General features: G+C 36.9%; 1 long non-coding RNA gene across 5 annotated transcripts; it reads left to right on the forward strand.

Annotated features, from left to right (window-relative positions):
* Positions 1–417: 417 nt before the first annotated feature.
* Positions 418–26,780, forward strand: LOC135086447 (uncharacterized). 5 transcript variants are annotated; one of them, XR_010260485.1, is made up of 8 exons: positions 418–511; positions 815–870; positions 9,110–9,375; positions 24,561–24,666; positions 24,996–25,172; positions 25,278–25,401; positions 25,638–25,842; positions 26,599–26,780. It is a non-coding gene; the product is annotated as an uncharacterized LOC135086447 (long non-coding RNA). The 5 variants fall into 5 exon arrangements; XR_010260483.1 differs by lacking the exon at positions 9,110–9,375 and having other exon boundaries at positions 421–511; XR_010260484.1 differs by lacking the exons at positions 418–511; positions 9,110–9,375 and adding an exon at positions 713–728.
* The last annotated feature ends 330 nt before the right edge of the window (positions 26,781–27,110 follow it).

A 27,110-nucleotide genomic window follows, 5' to 3' on the forward strand; every position in this document is an offset into this window, starting at 1 on the left:
CATACGTGAATGATTTCTTTAATCACATTTACCAAATTATTCATAATAACCGATTGTTATTAATAATTATTTTTCTATCATAATTCATCATAATCAAATCAGCTTAAATAAAATCTGAGTTGCGTTCTATGTCATCATAATCAAATCAGATTAAATAAAATCTGAGTTGCGTTCTATATCCTTTAGAGCGCCATGGTCTTTTTTAAAATACAAAACGTTTAACATTTCCGTGCAATATTTCTTTGATAAAAATACTTATAGAAATGCTTTAGTTATTTTATGCGTATTTTTGCGATTGCCTAAAACCCTAAATCTTTATTTTCAAAACAGAAATATATTTTTTTACTGTTCCAGGCGAAATAGGTTGGTGACCAATAGGTTAAACACCACCAAACAAAAGTTGTCTATGGTCATAAGTTTTGTGGCCAAAAAAAGTTGAGTGAGACATTTCGCGCTCATTCACTTCCGCCTCCCTCTCGGTCGCAACTGTTTTGCATCTTGTTTCATCGCGGTAAGTTATGTGTAAATATTATTAAAATTATTATCCATAGGTTTGTCAAATAATAAAATACTATTGTACAAATCAATTTTGATGATATATCAACTTAATTGTTTCTTTTCATCGTTCCGTTAGTGTAGGCATCATTTTTGTTGAAGGGGACGCCATTGTAAAACAAATGAAATAATGTTAAACAAACAACTTTTTATGGTTTAAAACTTTTTAAAGTGTAATGATCGAAGTTTTAAGTGTATTTTAGGTTCTTCAGTGCCATAGTTTGTGGTTCTTTAGTTCATTAAATGTGTATAATTGCAGTTTCACGATGCCCCGCTTCAACTACGATTCCACCACGGCCGTCTGCATCGCCACGGGTAAGTCTTATAAAGTCTTATTTGTTCTTCTTTCCATTATTTTCTGTGTTTAGGTCCTTTGGTTCGTTAAAAATATACTATGTTTGGCTTTGATGAATAGTTATGGACCGCCATTTTTCTTCTTTTATAATTGACATGGCAATGGTGTTGTAGGTAGTTCATAACTGCATAAGATCTAGCTTTTTCAAGTCAATAACTTCACACATTTTCTAAATATGGTTGACAAGGGCGTAGCCCCTTATTCTATTTGCCAAGTTATTTAAATTACCTACACTTACCTACAATCATGGACCTATAAAAAAAGGTCCATGCCTAACAGTAAATAGTTAATAACACGTAAGAAATCTTTATATTTTGAAACATGTCAATTCCACACAAGGTACTTGTATTAATAATGTCCTAACAGGCAAGTTATCATTTCATTGTTGATGAACATAAATTCACATTATCTATCAATAAAAGTTATTTAGATCTTCTTACTCTGAGATGATTTTCATATGAATAGTTATGTAAAATAATTTTACATGTAGGATTATTTACTGTTGAAATTGGTGTTACATTAGGTATTTAAAATACACAAGTAAGCATAACTTTAGTTCTTATTATAAACAAAGCATTTATTGAATCACATCTAATTTAATTAATGTTTCACTGTAGTTAAAATAATTGATTTGCTCTGAAATCAAATCAATAATAAGAACTTGTTTGAATCCTTCTCAAATATTGGTAGGTAATATCAATGCAGTTTAAATATTATTTGAAAACCTTCAGATTTGCAATAGGATTATTTGCATTTGATACTACTTAAATATATCCTGCGCTTGTTATATTTGTATTTATTTATCAATATTTTCAATTTAGTGTGTTGAATTCTGATTTGACATTCATCTTACTAGGTATAGGACTTATACGTCTGGATCTGATCATAATATCTAGCCTTTTATAAATCAAGATTAATAATTATACTAATTATAATTTACCTACTTGAATAGTGGTATTAATAACATTTAATTTTTATCTCTTGTCATAAATTAATTAAATTCAAATAGATGTGCACCAATTGATTGAAGTTATCAATATTCATCATGTTTGAAATTGGTCCTATACCTACTTAGATTATTAATCTAAGGTCCTATAATATTTTTCATTTTTACAGAAACATAAATTCTAAATTTCTTTTGATTCATATTATTACTAATTTAATTTAGGTATGTTTGATAAGCAGAAATTAGGTAGGTAGGTACCTACTTATTGTCTCAATGGGGTTAGGTAAGCCTGTTATTTGAATTTGCATTAGTTTTATTTTAAGAAATATTGTATCAATGCAATGCATTTTTTAGGTAGGATTAGCCTAATAAAATTACTTGTTGTAATATGAACTTACTGCAAAATGGTACAGTTACAGTAAAATAGGTTAGTACTAATTTGTATAATCATTGATTTCCATCATTACATACCTTAACTTGTAGGCATTTGATTTTAATACAATTTACTGTTTTCTTTAGAAATTTGGATACATTACCTACCTACTTAAGTAGGTAATGTTGTTGTTCAATTATAATAAAATTTCAAACTTTTGTTTACATTAACTTCTTATTACTATCAGCACTAGCTGCTATTAATTGTATGAGTTTGGATTTTCGGTTTAGGTAGGTCTCTATAGGTAGGTATAATATATCTACTTTTAAATTTATTTTAATTTCTTTTATTTATTAGTAAAAAACAAACTTAATTTCAATTACCAAAACAATAAAGGTATTTAATCAGGTAGGCATTGTAAAATTTATCACTTGTTCATTACATAACCATTTATAACTTATTGATTAATATAAATTTATTGACGATTTATTTTCAGAAAATTTGTTGGCACTATAGTTTGTCATTTTGTTTTCTGTGTGTACCTCAAAATTAGCATGATTGATATTGCTTTAAGGTGATGTTCTAAGGCCTTGTCAAAATGATTTAGATATTTTAGCGGAGAGTGTTAGAGGATAATGAAAGTATTTTTATAATATTACATAACTGAGTCGAAAATTAGCATTAATTATGTGACCAATCTTTTAATTATCTTCCCTGTGTCATATAAATCTATAACACTTTTTATCATTCAATTTAGATACTGAAGTTGCATTCTTTACACGTTTATATTTTATGACAATAATTTTAAGAGAAGATTGAATTGAATCTTTTTAGAGTTTTTGTTATTTTTGTCTTGATAAGGTATCAGCATATTATCTGAAAATAAAGAAACCACCTGCATTTTGTATTTCAAAGCAAATTACTTTCTTTTAAATTATGTAGATATTCGTAATGCATAATAAGCGCGACTTCATTGTCAATCAGACTATTTTTAATTATTAATTTCTGGTAAAGGATTGTCCCATCAAGGCGATGCACGGTATAAAGGTAATAATGCACAGTGTGTAGCCATGTCAGCATGTGCATCCGCTTTGTCAGTTATTAAAAATCGGGCCGTGTTTGATGTTGCGGATATCAATACTATTCTTCAGTACGGTGATTTACTTTACTTGCAGTGCAAACCTCGGGACCACGTTTTCTTATTACCAGACGAATTGCCAAATGATTATCGAGTAGGGAACTTCGCGATTAAAATTAATGCAATGGAACCCAACTGGATTGAGAACGGGCTTTTTCCAGCTTCACTGCGCGATGTTGATGTTGCAACATTGCAGTTAGTTAATATTTTGCGCGACCGTGTATTCACTCGCGAACGTATCGATACTCGGGATAGTTACTTGTTCACCGGGAACAATTATACGGTTTCGTTTTGGAAATTTGGCAACAAATTTTATTTATTTAATAGCCATGCGGTTGGCATCAATAATAAATTTAATCATCGGGACGAAACTCAAAATAAGGCGCGTTTGTTTTGTTGCCAAAATTTAGAAGATCTCGCAAAATTACTGTTCATAGGACATGCGTATACCTCGGCGGAATATTCTATACATAAATTAACTGTAGTAAATTTTGCGCAAAACTTAGATCCCGTCGTCCCACTCGAGCCACGCGACGCGAAATTAACAACGTTAAAACCTGTCGTAGTTCTTGAAAAAGTTGAGTTAGAATCAATAGACATTGCACCGGTGCAATCAACCAAACGAGGTCGACCCAAAAAAAAGAGATCATCTAAATCTAAAGTAGATTCTTCCGCACCGAAAAAATCTAAATTAAATAATGAATTAAAACCAGTTGTGGTTCTTGAGAGAGTCAATTTAACTGCGCTTAAAATTGTCCATGATGCGAAACCTTTGTCCGTCAGTAATACGCATTCTGATGTCAAATTAAAATTAAAGCCAGTAGTTGTCATTGATCGGGTCGATTTAAATAGCGGTCGGGTCGATGAAAACGTAGCGTCAACTAAAACTATTAGACACCGAGAGGCTGTTAAACGATATGCTGCCCAGAACCCCACTGTTCATAGGGACGCGGTTAAACGGTACTCTCAAAAAAATCCCTCGGTTCATAGGGACGCGGTTACACGGTACTCACAAAAAAATCCCTCCGTTCATAGGGATGCGGTTACACGATACTCTCAAAACAATCCCTCCGTTAACAGGGACGCGGTAAAACGATACACTCAAAATAACCCGTCGGTTAATAGGGAAGCGGTAAAGCGATACTCAGAACAAAACCCGGAATTAAAACGCGAATCGTTACAACAGTACAATACAGTAAATCGAAATTTAGAACCCCCGTTACGTAACTCCAATATTTTGATCGGGCAAAAACAAAACGACGACCTAGATTCACTTCAGACTCATTCTTTAAAAAAACTGTCTTTGAATGACAGTCATAGATGTCCTCAATGTCAGGCGCGAATTTTTGTTGAGGAAAAAGGTAGAGTCAAATGGTGTTGTGGTTCTGGAGCATATAATGTTCAAAATTTACCGCCGTTAACCGAAGAGTTCTATTCCCACCCAGCTTTCCTTCTAAGACCGCGAGCTTTCAATAATTTGTTTTCGTTTAGCGCATTAGGCGTTTCTCATGGTTTTCATCAACCAAATTCCGGTGTGTCTTTCTTAAAAATTCAGGGCCGAACTTACCATCGCGTTTTTGATTTAGCTTACACTGACACATATAATCCTATCGGTATGTACATTTACGACGAAAGGGAAAGGACAGCTGTAAGCCAAAATTTAGACATGGAGGTAGTTCGCTGCATTACCAATTTTATGCATAATGTTAGTCCGTACATAGATTGTTTTAAACGTTTAAGTCAGGAGCCTTCCGAGGAGGCACATTTGATATTTGAACCCACGTCGCGACGCTCCCATGGTAATATTTTGGGAGACATGCCAATCGGTTCGGAAATAGCCGCAATTCTGAGCACAGAACGCGAACGCTATATTCCTAAAGCTATAGTCATATGGCGCATAGGTGCTCGAAAACCGCACACTGTAGACATTTTACATCCGCTGTATGAAACTTTCCAATATCCTTTGCTGTATCCACACGGTAATCCCGGTTGGTTACCGAATAGACTCGATAACAACGGCGTAAAACTAACACAAAATAAATACGTCCGTTGTTTGTTGCTATCTGAGCCGCGGTTTTCAGAGTTGAACAGACTTTCTGAGGAATGGATAGTAGATATGTTTTGTAGAATTTCAGAGGAACGACTTAGGTACATTTTTAACATGCAGAATCATTCCTCAGATGCTGCTCTTAGATCTGCTCCCCTTCAGGAAGTAGAAAACTCAGTAGAGATAAGTAACCAGATAGCAGCAGATGAAACCATACGGGGAGAGGGCGGTGTTGTGCCGGGACGTGTCTATCTGCCCAATACATTTACTGGAGGTCCACGGTATATGAAAACTAAATATATGGATGCGATTGCACTGGTCAATAGACTGGGCACTCCATCATACTTTTTAACGATGACATGCAATCCAAAATGGCCCGAGATCCAACAATCTACTCCACAAGGACAAAGGCCTAATCCTTTAATTTGTGCGAGAGTTTTTAACTTGAAACTCGCACAACTTTTAAAAGACCTTAGAACTGGTGCTTGGTTTGGTAGATGTATGTATATTATGCATGTCATAGAGTTTCAAAAACGAGGACTGCCCCATGCCCACATTTGTTTTAGAATCGAAGGGGGTGGTCCCATACAAAATTTTGAAATCGATCAATTTGTAAGGGCAGATATCCCTCCTCCTTCTGAGGCAGGTGGTAGATTACGCAAGGCCGTGCTTGATCACATGATACACGGCCCATGTGGACCTCCACATAGAACAGATTTGCCATGTTGGGATACTGAAAAAATGAAATGCACAAAGTATTTCCCTAAATCTGAAACGGCTGTAACTTACTGCGATGACAAAGGTTTTGTTCATTTACGCCGTGATAGTAAAAACCAAGCCACCATTAAATTTAGAAATAGAGACATAACGGTTAGTGATTTGTGGGTCGTTCCGTACAATGCCGCTCTTCTCCTTAAGTATGACTGTCACATAAATTTATTAGCATATTCCGCACGCGCGATCGTCAAATATCTATTCAAATACATGACCAAAGGTCCTGACGAATCGCGCGTTACAGTCGTTCCCGATTCAGATAAAAACAATGAAATCGAGCAGTATGTCACCAAACGTTACCTTGGTTCTTGCGAAGCGACGTGGCGCATTTTAGAGTTTGACGTAACAGCTCGCGAACCGAACGTAAAGCAGCTCGCCGTACACCTTGAGGGCCAACAATCCATCTTTTTCAAGCCGGGAACCGAAGCAGATGCCGCGCGCCGCGCTCATTCGGACTTAATAACTTATTTTAAAAGGCCTCTCGGTGAACAGTTTGATAACATAACGTATTTAGATTTTTACGAGCGGTTTATTGTACATTCACGACGTCCCACCACAAAAAATGTAGAAATCTTTGAATTGAGCAATAATAAATTTTTGACAAGACGGCAAAGGGGCGAATTAGTATCGCGTTTATTCTGGGTCGCGCCAAACAGAGGTGAATTATTTTACTTGCGTCTTCTTTTAGCGTCTCAGCCGTGTCGTAGTTACGACGATTTATATAAACTTGGTGGTCCATTGTGCAAAACTTTCCAGGAAGCTGCGAAAGCTCTCGGGATCGCGGACGATGAAGCGGAGTATGAGATTGCTATGCAGGAAGCATCTACATTTTTGACTGGACCACGGCTGCGTAGCTTTTTCGTACTCTTAGCTGTGAACGGGGTTAGGGTCGTTTCTTTGTGGGATAAGTACAAACATTTAATTGGTCAGGATTTTTTGCAGCGTTTATCCGATGACGCAGAAAAAGCGTACAAACTTTGTCTCGTCCAAATCGACCGGTTATTGCGTAAACATGGGACATCCCTTGTCGAGCAAGGGTTACCGGGCGTTATAGACGATTCGACCGAAGTAGGCCGCGAGCGCGTCGAATATAATCGCGACGAGTTAAACACGTTCGTGAGTAGCTGGCTACCAAAATTATCCCCCGACCAAAACCTCGTGTTTAGTTATATTCACACTCTCCTGAGTGACAGCGAGTTCCGAAACTCTAACAATACTGCCATTTTCATTGACGGGCCTGCCGGAACAGGTAAAACTTTGCTTTTAAATGTAATTACTGCACACGCACGCGGAAATTCAGGAATTGTCTTGTGTACGGCGAGTTCAGGTATCGCGGCGCAAAATTACGTAGGCAGCATTACGGCACATAGCATGTTTAAATTCCCCCTCAACCCCGTAGATGATCTTGGATACTGGAGCATTACCAATGGTTCGCAGCGCGCTGAGCTTGTTCGACAAGCTGACGTTATTATTTACGACGAAGCCCCTATGGCTCACAAATATTTAATTCACCTGCTTGATAGGTCTCTCCGCGATTTGATGAAGTGTAACAGGCTTTTTGGTGGGAAAATCGTAATTTTCGCAGGAGATTTCCGTCAGATACCTCCTGTCGTAGTAAAAGCTAAAAGTAACTCTGACGTAATCAATTGTTCAGTCAAGTCCTCACCGATTTGGGAACAAATTAAAATTTTCAACTTGAGCACTTCCCAACGTAACAGAGACGACCCAGAGTATTCTGACTTTTTATTAAAACTGGGATCGAATCAATTGCCGGTTCAAACTGTAAAGGTGAATCGTTCAATTTTAAATTTAGTAGATTTAACTTCCCGCCTTTCTTATGTTACAGATTTGAACGATTTAATAGATTTTGTTTTTTCACATGTTGTCATTATTGAACCGGACACGTGTGCTGGTCGAGCAATACTCACCACACACAATCAAAACGTTAGGGAAATTAATTCCATAGTATTAGATAGAGTAGAGTCGGAACCGTTACACTTTTATTCAATCGATAAAGTCCTTTCCGATAACGCGGACGATATATTTTTAGGCGCGGACGCGTTAAATAAACTGCAGCCAAAGGGTGTTCCAGAACATGATCTAACACTAAAAGTAGGATGCGTGTGCATGATAATCCGCAATCTTAGTTTTTCAGACCGACTGGTCAATGGCACAAAAGTTATCGTCGTGAAAACTACGCCGCGCATAATAACCGTTCGCAAGCCAGGCGAAACAAACGAATTTTTGATTCCGCGTATCTTGTTTAAAGCTCCAATCGAACCGGACAGCCCCATCGAAATGACGCGACGGCAATTCCCCTTAGCTCTGTGTTATGCCATGACTGTTCATAAGAGTCAGGGGCAGACTATAAATCGGGTAGGCGTAGACTTGCGGTCGGACGTGTTCAGTCATGGCCAATTGTACGTAGCGTTAGGTCGGGTCCAAGAAAAATCGGATATCAAAATTTTAGTTTCGCGCGATAAATTAGTCGACGATAAACTTTTGCTTAATAATGTAGTGTACCCGCAGCTTCTTTAGATTACTTTTTTTATATTTTTTTTTATTTTTACGCAGTTTCTCGGAAAGTGTAAATATAATTCACCTCATCAATCAATTGACAATTCTTTTGTGTAAATATATTTTAAAATCAATTAAAATCAAGCTGACACGCCTATACACGTGCATTATTTATTTATTTTTGCTTTTTTATACTCATTTCGCATGAATTCAAAATTTGGTGGTTTTTGTTTGGGCATGTTGGTTTTGTGTATATGAGTTATGCGTGTGTGGTGGTGTGAGTGGAGATAGTGAAGTATCGGGGGAATGGGCTATGTTAAATATCATCTCTACACTGTAAGGGTGGATCGGTATAGCGTCGTCACTTGGAGTATAAATCCATTTACATTGGTGTTTGATTTTAGAATAGGAGCTTTCTCGGTCAACCAAATTGAAGAAGAGATGTTATGATATCGCTGAAGGGCGAACTGAAGGATAGACGTGGACGACTGTTGGGGGGACACGCCAGCCTGTGGGCTGATGTTGCTGATGCTGTGGGAAACACCGGCGGACGTCTTGGGGAAGGTAACGACATCGAAGCGAAGAGTGTGGAGTTCGACAGCCGCATAGCTGCGGGCGTGAAGTTGAGGGGGAAGAGACCGGAGAGAAGATGCAGGGGTGACGAATCAAGGTAAGGTTAATAACCGCTTGATAATGTCCCACTTGTGCCAATTGAATGCCTCAGCGTCGACGGAATGTCAGGAAGTCTAGGTACAAGTACGAGTATGCCAATATAACAAACATATGCATGGTTCCGGAGGCAATGAGCAATGGGTGTGTTGATTTTTTGTTAGTTATATGCCGTTTTAAGCGTAACTGAACGAAATTGTTCTTACCAGCATATTATGGATATCGTATAATTGTCATTTTGTAAAAGTAAGCTTCAACCAAACCAACGCGTGCAAATCACCATCGCCGACGCGATCATAGGCGAATGACAGGTCGCACGACCAGTCATTGGCCTATGATCGCGCCGGCGATGGCAATCTGCACGCGTTGGTTTGGTTGAAGCTGAAATAATGTACAGGGGTAGCCTTTTTTTTTCGCATTACTTGAATAAGCAATGCACGCTGCGTCGTAGGTTACACTGAAGAACATAGGTACTTTTATAGATATATAAAGTGCTTTAAACGGTTATGTAGAGAGTAGGTTTTCGAGGGAGCACATATAATATTTGAACCCATGCAATTACCATGACGTAATGAATATGTCCGTTTGTTTCTTGCTGTCTAAACCGCGGTTTTCCGATTTTTTTTATATTGTATGTAAAAAAATACAGTTGGCTTTAGGGATGGCCAAGGGGCCACTCCCGCCGCAACTTGACCTATTTTTAATACTATGTTGCATAAATTAATATCATAAATTAGTAATAAAACATTATGACAATAAAGTGATCCCCTCCATTGTCAAGATTATCTTCAGTCTGAATTGTTATTTTTATTAAATTAAAAAGAAAGATCTTGAATTTGTCATTCTCACTAAAATGTCTCTAAAATATGATCGAGTGAAGCGATGGCTGGCTCATCCGTCATGTCTGTGAACAGGCGCTGCCTTCGGGGACTGGTCAAACCAAGTTGTCCAGATTTTTACGCTTTTAATTTTGAATGGGGTGATGTTATAGCATTACTTTGCCACAGTTCCCATAGATAGTCAAAAATATTTTTGGTTACTTTAGTGTCAAAACAGTCACATTATTGGTAATAACACATTACACGATTGAAAGGGATCCTCTTCAATCTTATTGTGTTTAAGTTTTTTCAGTCTGAATTATTACTATCATTAGAATATGAAAAAAGATATCTTGGATTTGTCATTCTCACTAAAATGTCTCTGGGGTGGTGGCGTGGTGAGGCGGGTCGTTACATTCTCTAAAATATGATCGAGTGAAGCGATGGCTGGCTCATCCGTCATGTCTGTGAACAGGCGCTGCCTTCGGGGACTGGTCAAACCAAGTTGTCCAGATTTTTACGCTTTTAATTTTGGATGGGGTGATGTTATAGCATTACTTTGCCACAGTTCCCATAGATAGTCAAAAATATTTTTGGTTACTTTAGTGTCAAAACAGTCACATTATTGGTAATAACACATTACACGATTGAAAGGGATCCTCTTCAATCTTATTGTGTTTAAGTTTTTTCAGTCTGAATTATTACTATCATTAGAATATGAAAAAAGATATCTTGGATTTGTCATTCTCACTAAAATGTCTCTGGGGTGGTGGCGTGGTGAGGCGGGTCGTTACATTCTCTAAAATATGATCGAGTGAAGCGATGGCTGGCTCATCCGTCATGTCTGTGAACAGGCGCTGCCTTCGGGGACTGGTCAAACCAAGTTGTCCAGATTTTTACGCTTTTAATTTTAAATGGGGTGATGTTATAGTATTACTTTGCCACAGTTCCCATAGCATAGATAGTCAAAAATATTTTTGGTTACTTTAGTGTCAAAACAGTCACATTATTGGTAATAAAACATTACACGATTGGAAAGGATCCTCTTCAATCTTATTGTGTTTAAGTTGTTTCAGTCTGAATTATTACTATCATTAGAATATGAAAAAAGATATCTTGGATTTGTCATTCTCACTAAAATGTCTCTGGGGTGGTGGCGTGGTGAGGCGGGTCGTTACATTCTCTAAAATATGATCGAGTGAAGCGATGGCTGGCTCATCCGTCATGTCTGTGAACAGGCGCTGCCTTCGGGGACTGGTCAAACCAAGTTGTCCAGATTTTTACGCTTTTAATTTTGAATGGGGTGATGTTATAGCATTACTTTGCCACAGTTCCCATAGATAGTCAAAAATATTTTTGGTTACTTTAGTGTCAAAACAGTCACATTATTGGAAATAAAACATTACACGATTGGAAGGGATCCTCTTCAATCTTATTGTGTTTAAGTTTTTTCAGTCTGAATTATTACTATCATTAGAATATGAAAAAAGATATCTTGGATTTGTCATTCTCACTAAAATGTCTCTGGGGTGGTGGCGTGGTGAGGCGGGTCGTTACATTCTCTAAAATATGATCGAGTGAAGCGATGGCTGGCTCATACGTCATGTCTGTGAACAGGCGCTGCCTTCGGGGACTGGTCAAACCAAGTTGTCCAGATTCCTATGCTTTTAATTTTTAATAGGGTGATGTTATAATATTACTTTGCCACAGTTCCCATAGATAGTCAAAAATATTTTTGGTTACTTTAGTGTCAAAACAGTCACATTATTGGTAATAACACATTACACGATTGAAAGGGATCCTTTTCAATCTTATTGTGTTTAAGTTTTTGCAGTCTAGAATATGAAAAAAGATATCTTGGATTTGTCATTCTCACTAAAATGTCTCTGGGGTGGTGGCGTGGTGAGGCGGGTCGTTACATTCTCTAAAATATGATCGAGTGTAGCGATGGCTGGCTCATCCGTCATGTCTGTGAACAGGCGCTGCCTTCGGGGACTGGTCAAACCAAGTTGTCCAGATTTTAACGCTTTTAATTGTGAATGGGTTGATGTTATAGTATTACTTTGCCACAGTTTCCATAGATAATCAAAAATATTTTTGGTTACTTTAGTGTCAAAACAGTTACATTATTGGTGATAAAACATTACACGATTGGAAGGGATCCTCTTCAATCTTATTGTGTTAAAGTTTTTTCAGTCTGAATTATTACTATCATTAGAATATGAAAAAAGATATCTTGGATTTGTCATTCTCACTAAAATGTCTCTGGGGTGGTGGCGTGGTGAGGCGGGTCGTTACATTCTCTAAAATATGATCGAGTGAAGCGATGGCTGGCTCATCCGTCATGTCTGTGAACAGGCGCTGCCTTCGGGGACTGGTCAAACCAAGTTGTCCAGATTTTTACGCTTTTATTTTTGAATGGGGTGATGTTATAGCATTACTTTGCCACAGTTCCCATAGATAGTCAAAAATATTTTTGGTTACTTTAGTGTCAAAACAGTCACATTATTGGTAATAACACATTACACGATTGGAAGGGATCCTCTTCAATCTTATTGTGTTTAAGTTTTTTCAGTCTGAATTATTACTATCATTAGAATATGAAAAAAGATATCTTGGATTTGTCATTCTCACTAAAATGTCTTTGGGGTGGTGGCGTGGTGAGGCGGGTCGTTACATTCTCTAAAATATGATCGAGTGAAGCTATGGCTGGCTCGTCCGTCATGTCTGTGAACAGGCGCTGCCTTCGGGGACTGGTCAAACCAAGTTGTCCAGATTTTTACGCTTTTAATTTTGGATGGGGTGATGTTATAGCATTACTTTGCCACAGTTTCCATAGCATAGATAGTCAAAAATATTTTTGGTTACTTTAGTGTCAAAACAGTCACATTATTGGTAATTACACATTACACGATTGGATGGGATCTTAATGTATTTAAGTTTTTTCAGTCGGAATTATTACTATCATTAGAATATGAAAAAAGATATCTTGGATTTGTCATTCTCACTAAAATGTCTCTGGGGTGGTGGCGTGGTGAGGCGGGTCGTTACATTCTCTAAAATATGATCGAGTGAAGCGATGGCTGGCTCATCCGTCATGTCTGTGAACAGGCGCTGCCTTCGGGGACTGGTCAAACCAAGTTGTCCAGATTTTTACGCTTTTAATTTTGAATGGGGTGATGTTATAGCATTACTTTGCCACAGTTCCCATAGATAGTCAAAAATATTTTTGGTTACTTTAGTGTCAAAACAGTCACATTATTGGTAATAACACATTACACGATTGAAAGGGATCCTCTTCAATCTTATTGTGTTTAAGTTTTTTCAGTCTGAATTATTATTATCATTAGAATATGAAAAAAGATATCTTGGATTTGTCATTCTCACTAAAATGGCTCTGGGGTGGTGGCGTGGTGAGGCGGGTCGTTACATTCTCTAAAATATGATCGAGTGAAGCGATGGCTGGCTCATCCGTCATGTCTGTGAACAGGCGCTGCCTTCGGGGACTGGTCAAACCAAGTTGTCCAGATTTTTACGCTTTTATTTTTGAATGGGGTGATGTTATAGCATTACTTTGCCACAGTTCCCATAGATAGTCAAAAATATTTTTGGTTACTTTAGTGTCAAAACAGTCACATTATTGGAAATAAAACATTACACGATTGGAAGGGATCCTCTTCAATCTTATTGTGTTTAAGTTTTTTCAGTCTGAATTATTACTATCATTAGAATATGAAAAAAGATATCTTGGATTTGTCATTCTCACTAAAATGTCTCTGGGGTGGTGGCGTGGTGAGGCGGGTCGTTACATTCTCTAAAATATGATCGAGTGAAGCGATGGCTGGCTCATCCGTCATGTCTGTGAACAGGCGCTGCCTTCGGGGACTGGTCAAACCAAGTTGTCCAGATTTTAACGCTTTTAATTGTGAATGGGTTGATGTTATAGTATTACTTTGCCACAGTTTCCATAGATAATCAAAAATATTTTTGGTTACTTTAGTGTCAAAACAGTTACATTATTGGTGATAAAACATTACACGATTGGAAGGGATCCTCTTCAATCTTATTGTGTTAAAGTTTTTTCAGTCTGAATTATTACTATCATTAGAATATGAAAAAAGATATCTTGGATTTGTCATTCTCACTAAAATGTCTCTGGGGTGGTGGCGTGGTGAGGCGGGTCGTTACATTCTCTAAAATATGATCGAGTGAAGCGATGGCTGGCTCATCCGTCATGTCTGTGAACAGGCGCTGCCTTCGGGGACTGGTCAAACCAAGTTGTCCAGATTTTTACGCTTTTATTTTTGAATGGGGTGATGTTATAGCATTACTTTGCCACAGTTCCCATAGATAGTCAAAAATATTTTTGGTTACTTTAGTGTCAAAACAGTCACATTATTGGTAATAACACATTACACGATTGGAAGGGATCCTCTTCAATCTTATTGTGTTTAAGTTTTTTCAGTCTGAATTATTACTATCATTAGAATATGAAAAAAGATATCTTGGATTTGTCATTCTCACTAAAATGTCTTTGGGGTGGTGGCGTGGTGAGGCGGGTCGTTACATTCTCTAAAATATGATCGAGTGAAGCTATGGCTGGCTCGTCCGTCATGTCTGTGAACAGGCGCTGCCTTCGGGGACTGGTCAAACCAAGTTGTCCAGATTTTTACGCTTTTAATTTTGGATGGGGTGATGTTATAGCATTACTTTGCCACAGTTTCCATAGCATAGATAGTCAAAAATATTTTTGGTTACTTTAGTGTCAAAACAGTCACATTATTGGTAATTACACATTACACGATTGGATGGGATCTTATTGTATTTAAGTTTTTTCAGTCGGAATTATTACTATCATTAGAATATGAAAAAAGATATCTTGGATTTGTCATTCTCACTAAAATGTCTCTGGGGTGGTGGCGTGGTGAGGCGGGTCGTTACATTCTCTAAAATATGATCGAGTGAAGCGATGGCTGGCTCATCCGTCATGTCTGTGAACAGGCGCTGCCTTCGGGGACTGGTCAAACCAAGTTGTCCAGATTTTTACGCTTTTAATTTTGGATGGGGTGATGTTATAGCATTACTTTGCCACAGTTCCCATAGATAGTCAAAAATATTTTTGGTTACTTTAGTGTCAAAACATTCACATTATTGGTAATAACACATTACACGATTGAAAGGGATCCTCTTCAATCTTATTGTGTTTAAGTTTTTTCAGTCTGAATTATTAACTATCATTAGAATATGAAAAAAGATATCTTGGATTTGTCATTCTCACTAAAATGTCTCTGGGGTGGTGGCGTGGTGAGGCGGGTCGTTACATTCTCTAAAATATGATCGAGTGAAGCGATGGCTGGCTCATCCGTCATGTCTGTGAACAGGCGCTGCCTTCGGGGACTGGTCAAACCAAGTTGTCCAGATTTTTACGCTTTTAATTTTGGATGGGGTGATGTTATAGCATTACTTTGCCACAGTTTCCATAGCATAGATAGTCAAAAATATTTTTGGTTACTTTAGTGTCAAAACAGTCACATTATTGGTAATTACACATTACACGATTGGATGGGATCTTATTGTATTTAAGTTTTTTCAGTCGGAATTATTACTATCATTAGAATATGAAAAAAGATATCTTGGATTTGTCATTCTCACTAAAATGTCTCTGGGGTGGTGGCGTGGTGAGGCGGGTCGTTACATTCTCTAAAATATGATCGAGTGAAGCGATGGCTGGCTCATCCGTCATGTCTGTGAACAGGCGCTGCCTTCGGGGACTGGTCAAACCAAGTTGTCCAGATTTTTACGCTTTTAATTTTGAATGGGGTGATGTTATAGCATTACTTTGCCACAGTTCCCATAGATAGTCAAAAATATTTTTGGTTACTTTAGTGTCAAAACAGTCACATTATTGGAAATAAAACATTACACGATTGGAAGGGATCCTCTTCAATCTTATTGTGTTTAAGTTTTTTCAGTCTGAATTATTACTATCATTAGAATATGAAAAAAGATATCTTGGATTTGTCATTCTCACTAAAATGTCTCTGGGGTGGTGGCGTGGTGAGGCGGGTCGTTACATTCTCTAAAATATGATCGAGTGAAGCGATGGCTGGCTCATCCGTCATGTCTGTGAACAGGCGCTGCCTTCGGGGACTGGTCAAACCAAGTTGTCCAGATTCCTATGCTTTTAATTTTTAATAGGGTGATGTTATAATATTACTTTGCCACAGTTCCCATAGATAGTCAAAAATATTTTTGGTTACTTTAGTGTCAAAACAGTCACATTATTGGTAATAACACATTACACGATTGAAAGGGATCCTTTTCAATCTTATTGTGTTTAAGTTTTTTCAGTCTGAATTATTACTATCATTAGAATATGAAAAAAGATATCTTGGATTTGTCATTCTCACTAAAATGTCTTTGGGGTGGTGGCGTGGTGAGGCGGGTCGTTACATTCTCTAAAATATGATCGAGTGAAGCTATGGCTGGCTCGTCCGTCATGTCTGTGAACAGGCGCTGCCTTCGGGGACTGGTCAAACCAAGTTGTCCAGATTTTTACGCTTTTAATTTTGGATGGGGTGATGTTATAGCATTACTTTGCCACAGTTTCCATAGCATAGATAGTCAAAAATATTTTTGGTTACTTTAGTGTCAAAACAGTCACATTATTGGTAATTACACATTACACGATTGGATGGGATCTTATTGTATTTAAGTTTTTTCAGTCGGAATTATTACTATCATTAGAATATGAAAAAAGATATCTTGGATTTGTCATTCTCACTAAAATGTCTCTGGGGTGGTGGCGTGGTGAGGCGGGTCGTTACATTCTCTAAAATATGATCGAGTGAAGCGATGGCTGGCTCATCCGTCATGTCTGTGAACAGGCGCTGCCTTCGGGGACTGGTCAAACCAAGTTGTCCAGATTTTTACGCTTTTAATTTTGAATGGGGTGATGTTATAGCATTACTTTGCCACAGTTCCCATAGATAGTCAAAAATATTTTTGGTTACTTTAGTGTCAAAACAGTCACATTATTGGTAATAACACATTACACGATTGAAAGGGATCCTCTTCAATCTTATTGTGTTTAAGTTTTTTCAGTCTGAATTATTATTATCATTAGAATATGAAAAAAGATATCTTGGATTTGTCATTCTCACTAAAATGACTCTGGGGTGGTGGCGTGGTGAGGCGGGTCGTTACATTCTCTAAAATATGATCGAGTGAAGCGATGGCTGGCTCATCCGTCATGTCTGTGAACAGGCGCTGCCTTCGGGGACTGGTCAAACCAAGTTGTCCAGATTTTTACGCTTTTATTTTTGAATGGGGTGATGTTATAGCATTACTTTGCCACAGTTCCCATAGATAGTCAAAAATATTTTTGGTTACTTTAGTGTCAAAACAGTCACATTATTGGAAATAAAACATTACACGATTGGAAGGGATCCTCTTCAATCTTATTGTGTTTAAGTTTTTTCAGTCTGAATTATTACTATCATTAGAATATGAAAAAAGATATCTTGGATTTGTCATTCTCACTAAAATGTCTCTGGGGTGGTGGCGTGGTGAGGCGGGTCGTTACATTCTCTAAAATATGATCGAGTGAAGCGATGGCTGGCTCATCCGTCATGTCTGTGAACAGGCGCTGCCTTCGGGGACTGGTCAAACCAAGTTGTCCAGATTTTAACGCTTTTAATTGTGAATGGGTTGATGTTATAGTATTACTTTGCCACAGTTTCCATAGATAATCAAAAATATTTTTGGTTACTTTAGTGTCAAAACAGTTACATTATTGGTGATAAAACATTACACGATTGGAAGGGATCCTCTTCAATCTTATTGTGTTAAAGTTTTTTCAGTCTGAATTATTACTATCATTAGAATATGAAAAAAGATATCTTGGATTTGTCATTCTCACTAAAATGTCTCTGGGGTGGTGGCGTGGTGAGGCGGGTCGTTACATTCTCTAAAATATGATCGAGTGAAGCGATGGCTGGCTCATCCGTCATGTCTGTGAACAGGCGCTGCCTTCGGGGACTGGTCAAACCAAGTTGTCCAGATTTTAACGCTTTTAATTGTGAATGGGTTGATGTTATAGTATTACTTTGCCACAGTTTCCATAGATAATCAAAAATATTTTTGGTTACTTTAGTGTCAAAACAGTTACATTATTGGTGATAAAACATTACACGATTGGAAGGGATCCTCTTCAATCTTATTGTGTTAAAGTTTTTTCAGTCTGAATTATTACTATCATTAGAATATGAAAAAAGATATCTTGGATTTGTCATTCTCACTAAAATGTCTCTGGGGTGGTGGCGTGGTGAGGCGGGTCGTTACATTCTCTAAAATATGATCGAGTGAAGCGATGGCTGGCTCATCCGTCATGTCTGTGAACAGGCGCTGCCTTCGGGGACTGGTCAAACCAAGTTGTCCAGATTTTTACGCTTTTTATTTTGGATGGGGTGATGTTATAGCATTACTTTGCCACAGTTCCCATAGATAGTCAAAAATATTTTTGGTTACTTTAGTGTCAAAACAGTCACATTATTGGTAATAAAACATTACACGATTGGAAGGGATCCTCTTCAATCTTATTGTGTTTAAGTTTTTTCAGTCTGAATTATTACTATCATTAGAATATGAAAAAAGATATCTTGGATTGGTCATTCTCACTAAAATGTCTCTGGGGTGGTGGCATGGTTAACTAATATTAGTAATTTACCAGTATAATTTAAGTTAATGCAGTGTAATAAATAGGTTAAGGTGCGGCGAGGCTGGCGCTCGGGCCCCTATGCCACCTTTTTTTTCAACCGACTTCAAAAAAAGGAGGAGGTTCTCAATTCGACTCGTATGTTTTTTTTTTTCTATGTTTGTTACGCGATAACTTCGCCAATTATGAACCGATTTGAACAAATCTTTTTTCGGCGTATAGGTAATACCTCAAGGGTGGTCCCATTTAAATTTAATAATAAAAAAAAATAACCCCCAAGGGTGGAAAATTGGGGATGAACTTTTTTATACGCAATATCTCCGCCGATTTTAAACCAATTTGAACGATAATTTTTTTGTTGAATAGGTATTATCAAAAGGATGGTTTCATGCAAATTTAAAAACAATATTTCACCTCCAAGGGTGGAAAATTGGGGATGAACTTTTTTATACGCATTATCTCCGCCGATTATGAACCAATTTGAACGATTATTTTTTTGTTGAATAGGTATTATTTGTGTTCACGCATTTGAAGTCGGTTTTTTTTTAAAGTTATATTGATATTATTACATTTAGAAATAAACATTTCATAAACTTATTTGTTACGATTTAATAGTAATCGCGTCGGTATCCTTCCGTTTGGCCAAATTACTTTTCGCCAAATTTCGCTTCGCAAACAACTTATCGCCAATGTTTCATTTCCCAAATAAACTTTTAGCAACTGTTACTTTTCAACCGACTTCAAAAAAGGAGGAGGTTCTCAATTCGACCCGTATGTTTTTTTTCTATGTTTGTTACGCGATAACTCCGCCAATTATGAACCGATTTGAACAAATCTTTTTTCGGCGTATAGGTAATACCTCAAGGGTGGTCCCATTTAAATTTAATAATAGAAAAAACAACCCCTAAGGGTGGAAAATTGGGGATGAACTTTTTTATACGCAATATCTCCGCCGATTATAAATCAATTTGAACAATTATTTTTTTGTTGAATTAGGTATTATCAAAAGGGTGGTTTCATGCGAATTTGAAGAAAATATTTCACCCCCAAGGGTGGAAAATTGGGGATGAACTTTTTTATACGCAATATTTTTAATTTTTAGTTTTTTTTTGTGTTCACGCATTTGAAGTCGGTTTTATTTTTTTTAAAGTTATTATCGCACCACCTTTGCTGAAGGTTCTTTTACAGACATCTGGAAGGTAGGTAGACTATTGGTCCTCCCGAAGGGAAACGGTAAGCCTCTCTGACCCGAAGGCCTATAGGCCTATTACTCTTTTGCCAATCCTGGGTAAGATCCTGGAGCGCGTCATCATCTCCTGCGCTCCCTGCTTGCACCGACATATATCTGACGCTCAGCACGGTTTCACCCGTGGCCGGTCTACGGTCACGGCGCTCAAGTTCATTAACTCGATCACCGAGAACAGTTCAGTACTGCGTCATACGTGCAGCTGATCTTCCTGGACATCTCCGGTGCTTTTGACAACGCGTGGTGGCCGATGATTTTGTTGAAGGCCAAACAGACCGGAGCTCCACCTAATATCTTCAGGTCATTGGTTAGTTACTTTACAGACCGGCGTGTGGGCCTCTATGTAGGGGCTCAAACGTCGTGGAAGCGCAGTACCATGGGATGTCCTCAGGGATCAATGTTGGGCCCGACACTTTGGAACCTCCTGCTCAACGACCTCCTGATGCTGCCGTGTCCTGAGTGGGTACACGTAATAGCGTACGCAGACGATGTGACGATCGCAATCGCTTGGTGTGACCCTCGACGAGGCTAGGTCCTATGTGCCGCATGCGAAATTGATTGATTTACAAGCTGCCAATGGTTTTGGCAAGACGTCATGGGGCGTGAGATACCCCGCCCTAAGTGTGCTGTACGCAGGCATTTATGTGGCCACGATGACATACGCTGCGGCCGTATGGTACCGATGCTCGTCGATTTTTGTAATGAGAAAGGTGGTTGGAGGGAATCGATTTTTGTAATGAGAAAGGTGGTTGGAGGGAATACTCAGCGACCGGCGCTCATTTTACTCACGAAGGCTTACAGGTCGTGCAGCACGGCAGCGTTACCTGTAAGTCTCTCGTGCAGGACGACTTGCGGAGGAGGGAATCCAACTGGCCCCCAGGGAGCGCCGGGAATTGAAGCGCACCATTAGAGAGGATGCCGTGGCCTTTTGGCAGGAGCGGTGGGATGCGATAATTCATTTGGTCAAATTATCATTTGGCAAAATTTTACTTGTTCAAGTTTTTTTATGGCAAATTTTTGTATAGCAAATGTTTTTTGCCAAATATCCAAATAATTTGATTGATCAAATTAACACTTCATATACTTACCCACAAATCAAAGCATAAGGCACATGATCATAGTTTTCTTAAACAATAATTTTAATAATAAAATTGTATGTTTGCAAAAAGTAGGTATTGCAGAAAATAGTGGGTTAGGTTAGGTTAGAACAGTGACCATTAACGCGCGAAGGCGAGCGCAGCGTGCCGCGGTAGCGGCCGCCGAGCGCCAGAATCACCTCTTGTTAATGAATATTTCGATAAAAAGAATGAAATAAGTTGTTTGCGATGTGATAATTTGGGAAACGTTTTTGACCAAACATTAGTAATCCAATCACGTCATATTATTAGTTACTGCACGCTATGGCTGCAGAAGATTTAAACAAGATTTTTGGCGAGAAAATCAATTTTCGCAGAACATATTATCCGGTTAAATATCCGTGTTGTAGTTAAAGCTAGAACTAACTCTGACATTAAACTGTTAATAATTAAAATCCTAAACACTTCTTAACGTATTTTGTTGCATGGAGTATTCAGTTTTTTTATGAATACTGGGTTTTAATCAATATTTAACGAATACATAATAGTCCAAAACCAAATGATATAAAGATTTTTTAACAATTTTACAAGAAATTGTTTTTTTTTTTTATAACTAAAAACATTTAAAACATAACGTTACTTTTCTTGTTATACATTTAGGACATACTTTTTTAATTCGAATCGACACTATACGAATAGTTAAAAGGAATTCATATTTTTAATCACATTTAAGTCATAAATGTTGCTACACAACAAATAATATTTTTTATTAATTAGTACCTGTCTTTGTTAATAATATTAAAATTTGCAATAACTTAATAAAGAACCAAAAACTTTTTTCTCTTAATGTGTACATATTAACTATAAATTAATAATGAATATTGACTACCACCTACCTATAATGTTTTTATTGTAATTCAGTTTGTTATGTTTGTTAGCTTATTCACATATTACAGAATAGTACTTTTTAATAATTTCATATATTTAAACAATAAGAATTTTGTTTTGGGTGCACTGTTTTTAATGTCCTACGTAGGTACATATTTTATGTTCGTCCATTTTAACCTAACAATGAAATTGTGATAAAAATGGGTCCCATTTTGGGAACTGCTGTCTGTTCCCTCGCTAAATATTATCCTAATTACCTCTTGTCTTTGAAGTTAAAATTAATCATTTATCAGTTTCAACTACTCTGTTCAATATTTTCCTCCTTCTTCTCTCGTTGATGAGATAGATGTGCGACGGATCTCGAGCACTGTAGGTCGTAGGTGTTAAAACATCCTATCGCTTGTCTTGCTGAAGACAAGTGAGCATTGGATATCGACTACACCGTTTGTTTTTATTTGGGCTTTCACTTCTTTTGTACCTAATGTTTACTATATTTTCAGTTTAGAATTTTCTAATTATTTTATTACCATTATACTTTCACATTCTTAATATTAAAGTTACTCCTTTTATTTACAAGTTTGTTGTTGCTATCATGCATGAGGTAATTTTATTGTTGAGAGGGTTTTCATAATGGACGTTACATTTTCTTTCTTTGCCAGGAATTGCTACTTGATCAATTTCATAAAATTTACAATAACTAAAAGTTTTTTTACTAAACATTTTATAAACTTGAAATAAATAACTAATTAAATAAGTAACGTTATTGTTTATTCTTGTTAATTAATATTTAAGTACTATTTAAAATTACAAATAAATAAATTTTGACTTTGTTTTTGTAACCGTTTATAGCACTTTATATACCTTTAAAAGTACCTGTTTTTTAGTGAGACCTATGATGTATTTGCAATGTTTATTTAAGAAATGCGAAAAATGGCGACAGTTACATTATTAATTTTACAAAATGACAATTATACGACGATCCTTATTATGCTGGTGAGAACAATTTCGTTCAGTTTCGCTTATGACGGCATTAACTAACTTCATTTGAACACATCCATTGCTCATTGCTTTCTGAACCACGTGTTGTTTGTTATATTGACATACTCGTACTTGTACCTGGACACCCTGATATTCCGTCGACGCTGAGGTGTTTGATTGACACCCGGGACATTATCGACCGGTTATTTTCTCTGCCCTGATTCGTTAACCCTGCATCTTCCCTCCGCTCGACCTCTTCAACTTTATGCTCGTGCTGTGTTGGCTGTCGCCTTCACACTCTTCGCTTCGATGGCGTCACCCTCTCTGAGGCGTCTGCCTGTGTCACCCACGTGGATCAGTGACGTCCCCTGCAGGCTGGGGGTGTCGTCCTAACAGTCTTCCCCTGTCAATCAGTTCGTTCAGTCAGCGGTATCATTCTCTCTTCCTTCGTTTGGTTGGCTGAGGAGGCTCCTGTTCCGAATCAGGCGCTAATGTCATGGTGATTCCAAAGTGATTACGTTATATTCCGATATACCACTCTTACAGTAATGGGGTGATATTTTTCATATTCCATTTCACTTTGCTTTCCCATCTTCTCTTACATTACTGCACACGTAAACACTCATCATATACAATATCGGCTTACCCGGGCAAATCTATCAAATTTTGGATTCATTTCAGTAGCTGCTTTGCAATTGCTTGCTGCTTTAAAATGCTTGCGCTGCTTGGGCTTAGAATTCATTCATATTCATATTATTTATTTGCTAACTAATTGTAGCTAGAAGATCGAATTCGCCCAGTAGGGCGATCTAACTACATGAAATGGTTTTTATTTAAAATAGAAAGACCCGTGTCTTTCTATGTGTCTAGGTATGTCTTGACGCGATATTTATGAATGAGTTACATTATGTACTCACTGCTTGACGTTTAGTTATAATGGGTGGGACGCGAATGATTAAAATCAGTTTTTAATGTTATACATTTCATGTAGGTAGATGGGGAGTAGAAGGGAGAGTGCATAACAAAACTAATCTTACTAACCATTGGCTTGCCTTTAATTAATTATAAGATCAAATTAATGTTATGGTACTATCCCATGTGCCAACCTCACCTGCTCGCGCCAACAGCCGGCTGTTGGCGGCAGCGGCGTGGCTCACCGCGAGAATGAGACGCTCCGCTGCGGTGCTCCCTGCTGTCTTACTGACGAGGCTCTGGCTTTAACTAATATTTATGGCTGTCTTTTACTAACATTGTATGTCATGTCATGTTATAGAGCTTGCAGATGGACTAACCAGGCTGGCAGTGTGTGGCAGCTAACTTGTTTATAAATGTGGAAACATCTCATTCACACAAAACACAGATGAGCCGTGCAATGCTTTGATGTGTCTCTAATTATACATCGATGTAAACTCTAACAATGCATAGCCAAATATAAATCTAATTTTAATATGTTTTATATTACAGATGACAAACGATTTATTAGTAATATCACTGTTTATATCTTATCTGGATAAGATACTCAATTAGACATCAAGATGACTGTCACTCGTACACTCAAAAGATACTAAGAGTAAGTATTAAAAATATTAATAAAATTATTATTTAATTTATAAAAAGACTAGCTTTTGCCCACGGCTTCACCGGCGTGAAATTTTGTTTGTCACAGATCGTCATAAATTATAGCCTATGTGTTATTCTGGGTTATAAACAATAATACTGTAAAGTTTCGTCAAAATCCGTTCAGTAGTTTTTGCGTGAAAAAGTAACAGACATCCAAATTTTCGCATTTCTAATATGTATTAGTATTTTAATCTGTACTACATCTTCTTTTTCTTCTTTTCAGCCAAATGACGTCCACTGCTGGACAAGGTACTACATATTTTATATTAATTATTTCAGGTATAGAAGCCAAAAGAGAAACTTGAGTGATGCAAAAGTTAAAATTGCTACGATGGTGCTCACCACATCTACTCGCAAGTCAAGTTCCTCAAGATGAAGCATTAATAACGCAGCCCTGACAAAATAATGCAAATTTGAAGAATTCATAAACATAAAAAGAACTAACTACTAATTAAGGTAAACGCAACTTCAATCTTCAGATTTATATTTATATAAATTATACAATTATAATTGTCTTATTACATTTCACTATTAATAATATTAATATGCCATCTATTTCAGGTATAGACTAGAAGAAATAATAAAAATTAAAATGTAATATAATACTTAGCTACCTACGTTTCGCTACTTCATATTGAACTGAACCGGAGCCTGACAATGCACCACACGACCTTTTTCTGATTATGTAAGTAAAACAATTTTACAACTCAATCGCAATAATCAATAGTAAGTGTTAAGATACCATAAACATTAAGCTTGGACATATCTTTGGAGTACTCAGCCAGTGTTCTTTTTTCTTTTCACCAACTGTCGTTAGGTCATATAACCTCTCTACTGGCAGGTGTTCACGCGCGCCTACTACCTTTGTTTAAAGGCATTTTTTTTTTATAAAACATACTTTTAACAAAATTTAACCAACAGGTAAAACGCCATGAATAGAATAGAATTGATCACATCTCACAAGGAAGGAGGAGTGATATGGCGATAACATATTTTCTTGGCGAAGAAGAAATTACTGTCTCAATGCGTAAAATATTACTCTACGAAGCAAGAAGGCTAAGAATGAAGAAAGAAAAGAAGGCAAAACATAAACGCAAGACGCAAATAGTAGTTCACGACACGACAAGTAAGTGTACCTACCTAACATTATTACGTTAAACGACCAAGAAATATGAGATAAGTAATAGGCTAGATGACAAAATTTCAATTATTTGTCCGTCAGACAGATAATTAGAAAACATTAGACTCATATTTTTTATTTTCTTTTATAATTAAATAATAACAGTGCTACATCGAGTTGAAATGGCGCGATACGTCACGCTTGAGTAGAATTTTTACTCAAAAGTGACGTCACGCGACATTTCAACTCAATTAATTAATACTGTATATTCGATTATAGAAAAAAAAATACGAGTCTAATATTTTCTATCTGTCTGACGGACTAAATATAATTTTGATTTCATTACCCAGTCATCATCCCTATTGTATATTATTGCAAATCCATTTCCGAGACATGTTCAATATTATTCTTATAAAATGAATTCTATGCATAATTTCATACCCATAACACAAGCATATTAATTGCTTACTTTGGGGCTAGATGGCGCTGTGTGAGATTGTCCAAAGATATTTATTTATTTAAAGATATTTATACTTAATTTGAAATCTTATTTTAAACGCAAATGTCACACAATAAATGCTTGCCGCATTTTATTTAGATGCCACTTTAACTAATAATTAGGTATTATGTGATAATACTACCACGCATCCACTCACCTCTATGTTGTCATTTCTTAATTACCTATAGTCCTTTTTTGCGAATAAAATATAAGAGAATGAAATCATTAAAACGAAATAATTACAACTGTCTTTTTATTTCCAGGTTCATCAGTATCATGGAATTATCGACATTGGACTTGAAATCTCAGTTGAAGTTCCGGTATTGGATTGACGACAGCAGTCAACTATCGATGAACACTGATTTGAAGATGCTTGACGTTCTACAGAGGAAGCAAGAAAATAACAATTAGAGATATTTACAGATTAAAACATAGTAGTTATGCACTTTTATTCAAATTAATATTGTTTACTGGTCAGTAATAATACCATAACCCAATACTTGTAGCGGCTTATGCTGAACCTCATCATGGCTCTTTTGTTTTTTTTTTCTTTATTTTTCATTTTCTAATATTAATTTAATGAAAATAAAATGCCAGCTACTCGGATATCTAGGTGACTTGGGACTGATTTTTTAATCGTTTAATATCTGCTGAAGAATAAACATTTTGACATATACTATTCTTCAGTTAAAAGTTATACGAAGATTGAGAAATCAGCCCACAAGTTTTTTTTAAAACTGAGGTGGAATTGTGTAAAGCAATCGTTATCATTTGA

The sequence above is a fragment of the Ostrinia nubilalis genome, chromosome W (assembly GCF_963855985.1).
Source record: "Ostrinia nubilalis chromosome W, ilOstNubi1.1, whole genome shotgun sequence".
Lineage (NCBI taxonomy): Eukaryota > Metazoa > Arthropoda > Insecta > Lepidoptera > Crambidae > Ostrinia > Ostrinia nubilalis.